At 41.8% G+C, this 9,064-nt stretch overlaps 1 non-coding gene across 1 annotated transcript; it reads right to left on the minus strand.

The window, feature by feature from the left end:
• Positions 1 to 225: 225 nt before the first annotated feature.
• LOC141715422 (small nucleolar RNA R71) lies at positions 226 to 332 on the minus strand. The gene has a single exon (XR_012572186.1). It is a non-coding gene; the product is annotated as a small nucleolar RNA R71 (small nucleolar RNA).
• Between the last annotated feature and the right edge of the window lie 8,732 nt (positions 333 to 9,064).

Here is a 9,064-nt window from a genome sequence, read left to right on the forward strand (position 1 = left end):
GCGACTGAAGACCCCAACATGCACATAAGGAATTTTGTCGAGATCTGCAGTACTTTCAAGTATAATGGCGTGACTGGTGAGGCTATCAAACTGAGGCTTTTCCCATTCTCACTGAGGGACAAAGCTAAGGACTGGTTACATTCTGAACCAGCTGGGTCCATCACTACTTGGCAAGATCTTGCGTAAAAGTTTCTGGTAAAGTTTTATCCGATGGCAAAGACTGCTACTATGAGGAGTGCTCTTACTCAGTTTGCGCAGCAACCTACAGAATCTATGTGCGAAGCTTGGGAACGCTACAAGGAAATGTTGAGAAAGTGTCCACATCATGGAATGCCTGATTGGATGGTGATCACTGGTTTCTATAATGGTTTGGGGGCCCAATCTCGGCCCATGCTCGATGCAGCAGATAGAGGCGCCTTGTGGGCCAAAAGCTATACTGAGGCGTATAATCTTATCGAGACTATGGCTGCAAATGAGCATCAAAACCCAACTCAGAGGATGATGCCTGGGAAGGTAGCAGGTATTCTGAAAGTCGATACAGCCACTGATATTGCAGCGCAGCTCCAAGCGCTGTCTATGAAGGTCGATTCTCTAGCTACATATGGAGTTAATCAAATAGCTATGGTCTGTGAGCTTTGTGCAGGGTCGCATGCTACGGATCAGTGTTCTCTCGTCAACGAATCTGTTCAGTATGTGAATAATTATCAGCGACAATAGCAGCCTTACCAGCTACTTATCATCCTAACAACAAAAATCATCCAAATTTCAGCTGGGGTAATAATCAGAATGCTATTCAGCCATCATATCAGCAAGGTGTAAGTAAACAGTTCAATCCACCTGGATTCCAGCAACCGCAACAATATGCTCAAAGGCAAGTCTGGGAAAGTTGTTGATGTTGAAAAGGCAAAAGAAGGAGAAGCTGAAGTTAGAGATGAAGAAGCTAAGCAAAAGGAGAAAGCGGTGGAACCAAGGAAGAGTACTGTTAAACACACTCTGCCTGAGGGTAATACAGGGGAGAAACAGCTCTATCCTCCACCACCTTTCCCTAAGAGATTGCAACAACAAAAGCTGGATAAGCAGTTCGGTAAGTTTCTGAAGGTGTTCAAGAAACTTCACATCAATATACCTTTCGCTGAGGCTCTGGAGCAAATGCCTAGTTATGTAAAGTTTATGAAGAGTATTCTTTCAAGAAAGGTGAAACCGGATGACCTTGAGACCGTTGCTCTAACGGAAGAATGCAGCGCTGTTCTGCAACAAAAGTGACCTCCAAAGCTTAAAGATCCAGGTAGCTTCACCATTCCTTGCACCATTGGCAAGTTGTCGTTTGACAAGTGCCTTTGTGATTTGGGAGCAAGCATCAATCTGATGTCGTTATCGATCTTTAAAAAGTTGGATTTGCCTGATCCAAAACCCACCTTCATGTCTCTACAATTGGCTGATCGTTCTATTACTTACCCAAGGGGCATAGTGGAGGATGTGCTAGTCAAGGTGGATAAGCTCTTCTTTCCTGCAGACTTTGTTATTCTGGATTTCGAGGAAGATAAGAAGATTCCCATAATCTTGGGAAGACCTTTCTTGGCTACTGGTCGTACCTTGATAGATGTGCAGAAAGGTGAACTTACTATGCGGGTGCAGGATCAGGATGTGACCTTCAATGTATTCAAAGCAATGAAATTCCCTACAGAAGATGAGGAGTGCTTAAAAGTGGATGTGATTGATTCTGCAGTTACGTCAGAACTCGATCATATGCTAATGTCTGATGCATTAGAAAAGGCCTTAGTGGGGAATTTTGACAGTGATGATGAAGATGGCAATGAGCAATTACAATTTGAATGCTTCTCCCTGGAGGCGAAAGCTGGACATGCCGTTTGAATCTCTTGGTACTTCTGACCTCAAGAATGCTGAAGGAAAGCTCAAACCATCAATTGAGGAAGCACCTACCTTGGAGCTCAAACCATTACTTGAACACTTGAGGTATGCTTTTTTAGGTGATGCATCTACTTTACCTGTTATTATTGCATCTGACCTTTCAAGTAGTGAGGAAGACAAGCTCTTAAGGATTTTGAGAGAATTCAAATCAGCTATTGGATGGACCATAGCAGACATCAAGGGGATCAGCCCTTCATATTGTATGCATAAAATTCTGCTAGAGGAGGGTAGTAAGCCAACTGTTGAGCAACAGTGCAGACTGAATCCTATCATGAAGGAGGTGGTGAAGAAAGAATGTCTGAAATGGCTGGATGCAGGCATCATTTATCTTATTTCTGACAGTTCTTGGGTGAGCCCCGTACAATGTGTGCCTAAGAAAGGAGGTATTACTGTGGTAGCAAATGAGAAGAATGAGCTCATCCCCACTCGAACAGTTACAGGATGGAGAGTATGCATGGATTACCGAAAGCTGAACAAGGCCACGAGGAAGGATCATTTCCCTCTTCTATTTATTGATCAGATGCTTGACAGGTTGGCTGGTCATGAGTATTATTGTCTTCTGGATGGCTACTCAGGGTATAATTAGATTTGTATTGCACCAGAGGATCAGGAAAAGACTACCTTCACTTGTCCATTTGGCACGTTTGCTTTTCGCAGAGTTTCATTTGGGTTATGTGGCGCACCGGCCACTTTTCAGAGATGTATGATGGCTATATTCTCTGACATGATTGGGAATAATGTTGAGGTGTTCATGGATGACTTCTCCGTCTTTGGACATTCGTATGATGAATGTTTGAATAATCTTCGTGCCGTACTCAAAAGGTCTGTGGAAACTAATTTGGTGCTCAATTGGGAGAAATGTCATTTTATGGTGTGTGAAGGCATTATTCTGGGGCATAAGGTCTCTAGCAAGGGTCTTGAGGTGTATAAAGCCAAGGTGGGAGTCATTGAAAATCTTCCACCACCTATTTCTGTGAAAGGAATCCGTAGTTTTCTTGGTCATGCGGGTTTTTATCGGCGGTTCATCAAGGACTTTTCAAAGATATCTAAGCCGTTGTGCAACTTGCTTGAGAAAGATGTGCCTTTCAAATTTGATGATGAATGTTTGACGGCATTCGAGACTCTCAAGAAGAGTTTAATCACTGTAACAGTTATTACAGCACCGGATTGGACAGAGCCTTTTGAGATGATGTGTGATGCGAGTGATTATGCGGTAGGTGCAGTTCTTGGGTAGCACAAAAATAATCTCTTTCATGTGGTCTACTATGCTAGTAAGACCTTAAATGGGGCCCAAATGAACTACACCACTACTGAGAAGGAGCTCTTGGCTATAGTCTTTGGTTTCGAGAAATTTCGATCTTATCTGCTTGGGACAAAAGTGACAGTATTCACGGATCATGCGGCCATTCGCTATTTGGTTTCCAAGAAGGATTCGAAGCCGAGACTCATTCGTTGGGTGCTCTTACTACAGGAATTTAAGTTAGAGATCAAGGATCGAAAAGGTACTGAAAATCAAGTAGCTGACCATCTCTCTAGATTGGAGAATCCCGAGTCTACTTTACAGGATAAGACATTGATCAACGAATCTTTTTCGGATGAGCAGTTATTCGCAGTTCAGGATGAAGAGCCATGGTTTGCCGATATTGTAAACTATCTTGTCAGCAATATAATGCCTCCTAATTTGACCTCAGCTCAAAAGAAAAAGTTTCTGCATGAGGTGAAGTGGTATATGTGGGATGAACCATATTTGTTTAGACAGGGAGCTGACCAGATCATCAGGAGATGTATCCCGTTCTGTGAGACGGAGGGGACATTACGAGACTGTCACTCCACAGTTTATGGTGGACACTATGGTGGTGAGAAGACGGCAGCTCGTATTCTGCAAGCAGGTTTTTTCTGGCCTACTTTGTTTAAGGACACTCATCAGTTTGTTTTAAGGTGTGATCATTGCCAAAGAGTGGGAAATTTGACGAGAAAGGATGAGATACCGTTAAATGTGATACTTGAAGTCGAGGTCTTTGATGTTTGGGGAATCGATTTCATGGGGCCTTTTGTCTCATCCTGCAATAATCAGTACATCTTGCTGGCAGTCGATTATGTCTCAAAATGGGTAGAAGTCAAAGCTCTACCGATAAATGATACAAAGGCAGTGTTGAATTTTCTTTATAAGCAGATTTTCACAAGGTTTGGAACGCCTCGGGTAATCATAAGTGATGAAGGGTCGCATTTCTGCAACCGTAAGTTCACTTCTATGATGTAACATTATAATGTGAATCATCGAGTTGCTACTGCCTATCATCCGCAAACAAATGGTCAAGCGGAAGTGTCTAACAGAGAGATCAAGCGCATCCTAGAGAAGGTTGTTTATCCGTCAAGGAAGGATTTGTCTTTAAAGCTCGATGAAGCTGTTTGGGCTTACAGAACAGCATATAAAACTCCACTTGGTATGTCCCCGTTTCAACTGGTGTATGGTAAGGGATATCATTTACCTGCGGAGCTTGAGCATAAGGCTTATTGGGCGTTGAAAAAGTTAAACTTGGATTTAGATGCAGCTGGTACGAAGAGAATGTTTCAGCTTAATGAACTTGATGAATTTCGACTTCAAGCGTACGAGAATAACAAAATGTACAAGGAAAAGGTGAAGAGGTGGCACGATAGGAAGCTACATCCTAAGTTATTCGTGCCGGGGCAACAAGTTCTCTTATTCAACTCTCGTCTCCGACTTTTTCCTGGGAAGTTGAAATCAAGGTGGTCTGGACCTTTTATTGTCAAATCTGTGTTTCCACATGGAGCGGTGGAGATTTTTGAGAACGATCCGGACCAAGCATTCAAGGTTAATGGTCAGCGGTTGAAGCACTACTATGGGGATACGGAAAACCGAGAAGTGGTTAGTGCCGTTTTATTGTCAACTTGAGGAAGGTACGCAACGTCAAGCTAATAACGAAAAAGAAGCGCTGCGTGGGAGGCAACCCATGATTTGCTGCTACAGGAACCCTTAGAAGTTAATAACCTATCCAAAACCACAAAAAAATCAGAAAAACCGGGCTCGGAAATTTTTTTCCAGAGACCCCCTGAGCGCCCGCTCAGGGGTCGACTGCCAGAAAATTTTTTTAGTTCATAAAAAAATCCAAAAAAATCAAAAAATCAAAAAAATTAATTACAGCCCCATTACCCACGATTTCTTTTCCCCATTACCCCACAATTTTATCCCTCAAACCCACTCTTAATCTTATTTTAACCTAATCCATACCCTATATATACATACACCTATCCCATACATCTCCCACACACTTTCTACACTCAAACTCTCTCCCAAACATAAAAATACTATTCTCAAGTACTTTTATTCAGATTCAATGGCACCCAAGAGAGCAAGGACTATTGATAGCGGCAGCACAGTCCCTACTGCTGCTTCATCGAGGGGTACTGCTGCGAGGCCTCGGTTGAATGACAGAGCTGCGGAGGAGGAGTACACTAGGCTTTTGGGGAAGCCGATTCTGAAGGAGAGGGGGTTTTTACCATCGGGGAAGGATGGTGAGTTGCTACCTATGATTGCAGAGAAGGGGTGGATAGCTTTCTGTGAGTCACCTGAAGCAGTGCCGATGAGCATGGTTCGCGAGTTCTATGCGAACGCGAAGGCCGAGAAGAATGGGTTTTCTGTGGTCCGAGGGCTGACGATTGATTATCACCCAGCGGCGATTCGCTGTGTGATTGGGCAGCGAGAGAGGAAGCCCGAGGAGGAGAACTGGAATGAGAAGACTGCTGAGAATTTCGACTTGGATTTGATTTATGCTACTCTCTGTAGGCCGGGAACAGTTTGGACCTTCAGGACAGGAACTAATGAGTATCGTCACTTCCCAGCGATCGCTATGAATAAGTATGCCCGTGCATGGAATGCGCTTATTTGTGCTAATATTCTGCCTTCTTCGTATGCACATGAGGTAACAGTTGAGAGAGCACAGTTGTTGTGGGGAATTTTGAATGAGGAGTACTATGTGGACCTTGGTGAGTTCATCTACCAAGGGATTCTGAAGTTTTTGAGGAAATCTAAGTATATGAACATCCCTTATGCATCCACGGTCACGAAGCTTTGCCGAGCAGTGGGAGTGAACTGGCCGTCTCATGAGCAGTTGCAGTTGTCAGCCGCTCCGATTGATTTTGGGACTCTGAATGGGATGCAGGAGTGGACCGATGGTGAGCCCGAGGAGCATGGGCTGGGTTATCGTCTTCCAGGAGGGCGTCCAGCACGAGGTGCTACTATGGCTAGACCTAGGCGTGATGAGGTTGGTTCTTCGAGAGCTCAGGAGGGTGCTCGGATGGCAGATACCCAGTATAGTAGGCTGTCACGGTGGATGGATGCCATGTACGAGACGCAGAGCAGGTTTGCCCAGGAGCTCACCCTTGCATTAGGGACTGCTTTTCGGGGCCTTGGAGCTGACATCCAGTGGCCAGTTTTTGGTGAGGACTCTGCATACTCGCCGCCTGATACTCCACCCACTGAGGGTGATGATGATGATGATTCCGAGTAGGTATACCCTGTGTTCCTTTCTACTACCTTCACTGGGGACAGTGAAGATTTTAAGTTTGGGGGTGGTAGTTAAGGAATATTTTGTGTGTGTGTCATATAGCTGCATATTCATGATAGTTTAGTTCATTTAGTTCATATAGCTGCATATTCATGATAGTTTAGTTCATATAGTTGCATAATTTTTGCCATATAGTTTTTTTTATTTACTTATAGCTTTATTTGGTTATCATATCGTATAGCTCATGCATATGCCATGATCCCTTTTGCGATGATTTATCGACTAATTTGTGATGTTGATACGAGTGTAGTGATGGCATTAAAGTGATGATTGAGTCGTGTAAGTTGATATGCATGCTAGAAGCACTTGTATTTTCACTAAGTCTTAGAGAATGCTTAAGGACTAGATTGTTGTTATGATCTGATTGTTTTCGAGGTTAATCTAGTTATTATGCTTAGAATTTGATAATAGGTTCTTAGTGATAAAGGCATGAAAAAGAAAAAAATGGAGTAAAAATGGAATTTGTTGCTAGTTGTGGCCAGGCGTCAATTGGCTAGTAGTCGGCTCGCATGTTATGCGAGTAGTCTAGGGTTGAGCAAGATGGAGCGAAACGCACTTGCTCAGAAATTTTGAAAAAAAAAGGAAAAAAAACAGAAAAAGAAAAAAAAGAAGTATATGTTTATGCATAATTGATCACGAGTGGGCTCTTTGGTATTCGAGTTATTAAGTTCTTAGGGGACTTTGTGCCTAGTGACCTAAGGCTTTTAGAGTCTGGGATCCGCTAACCTAACGCTCGCTACATGGATATCATTGTATAAGTCTTTTGTACACCTCACTCATTGCACGGTCAAATAAGCATTATTGTTGTGAAAAAAAAGCATGATTCCGTAATAAGCTCCATGATTCTTGTAGTGTTATAAGTCACTTTGTGCCTAGAATTTTTATTCTTTGTATAATCATGTGATTGCCTTGATGATAGTTGAGTCATAATAATTGTTCTAGTTCCGAAGCATATCTGTAAGCATCTGCACACACTACGTTTCTGGCTGTATGTTGTTTGCATGATTTGATTGATCTTTAGTCGCCTAATTGCATTTGTTGAGATGTTGTAAGTTGGTTGGATTAGTCGTAGTAAGGGGGATCGCTACATTTCATATAGATTGTATTCATGCATGTTTTTATTTGTTTTTGAGTCTGTGACGCTTGAGGACAAGCATCGATTTAAGTTTGGGGGTGTGATAAGTGGCATTTTATACCACTTAGAACGTCTTAAAATGGCTTAAATTGGTGTCTTGAAATCAAGTATTTTGTGTATTTGATGCGTTTTTCTAGTGTTTGTGCATTTCAGGGTATAAGTTGCATTTCGGAGGAGTAATCATCAAGAATAAGCCTTGGCATGTGTTAAGCATTGCGAGAGGAAAGAAAGGGGCAGATTGCAGCAAAGAAAAGGAGCAAACTCAGGAATTTTCTAGTAGGGTCCTGAGCGCCCGCTCAGCTATGTTGAGCGGCCGCGCAGAAGGCTGAGCGCCCGCTCAGCTATGCTGAGCGGCCGCGCAGGGTCGGGAAAAATAATAATCTGTTTTAGACTTCTACTTCTGTTTGGCTTCCAACTTCTATGTAATCTGAGTTTTATGGGACTATTATATAAGTATATTTGGAGACGTTTTCACAAGATTGGATCGTTTTATTAAGCAAGGAGCGAAGGAGATAAGGAAGAAGACCGTTTTAGCACACCGCAACAAAGAGGAAGCATATTTTCTTGTGATTCTTATTTCGTTGTAACGTTGGATGCTAGTTTTCTTGCTTTTGAACCTAATTACTCTTGTGACGTACTCTGGTTTAATATATAATTAGTTTAATTATTATTTTATTGTGTTTATTTATCATGTTTTCATATGAACCCATGATGACGATAAGTGCTATCATGGGCTAATCGTGATCATGGGGTCGTAACAGATTTGCTATGGAATTCTTTAATTAATTGTTTAATACCTTAGTATGTGATGATTGTATGATATCTAGTATTGGTTGTGCGTATTCGTCTTATGTGCGTCGCGAACATATAAGATAGGGTGTTAATCTCTTGTGAAGCAACGGTGGATCTTGAGATTTAGAACTTGCCATGCTAGCATAGGTTCATGTATGATGTGCATGATTAGTGGGTAACTCTAACCGTTTTATTCGCCCTGTGTAATCAAAAGGGAATAACTTGCGTTTAAATCATTATGTTGTCAATTTCTGTAGACATATAGGGACTCAACATAATTGATGCATATTCAACTTCTATCTTAATTGTGGATGTTTGGTAGAATGGTATTAGTACAATGAGAGTTGGCTTTTATCAGTTTCGTGTTATTCGATTAATATCATCACTGTTGCATGCTAAGGGTAATAACATTAACTATTGAAGGAAGTAGTAATAAAGTTGTGATCTCATGAGTGTTTTAATATTGTTAATTCGAAGTGTTAATTAGGTGATTAATTAAGTAGTTAATTGTAGTTAATATTTTGTCAATAATTCTAAGTGTTAGTGTCTTAACATTGAGAAGTAATCATATATTGGTGAGTGAGTTTAATTGAACAATAATTAGTCTGAGTCTCTGTGGGAA

Source organism: Apium graveolens, chromosome 3, assembly GCF_009905375.1.
Source record: "Apium graveolens cultivar Ventura chromosome 3, ASM990537v1, whole genome shotgun sequence".
Classification (NCBI taxonomy): Eukaryota; Viridiplantae; Streptophyta; class Magnoliopsida; order Apiales; family Apiaceae; genus Apium; species Apium graveolens.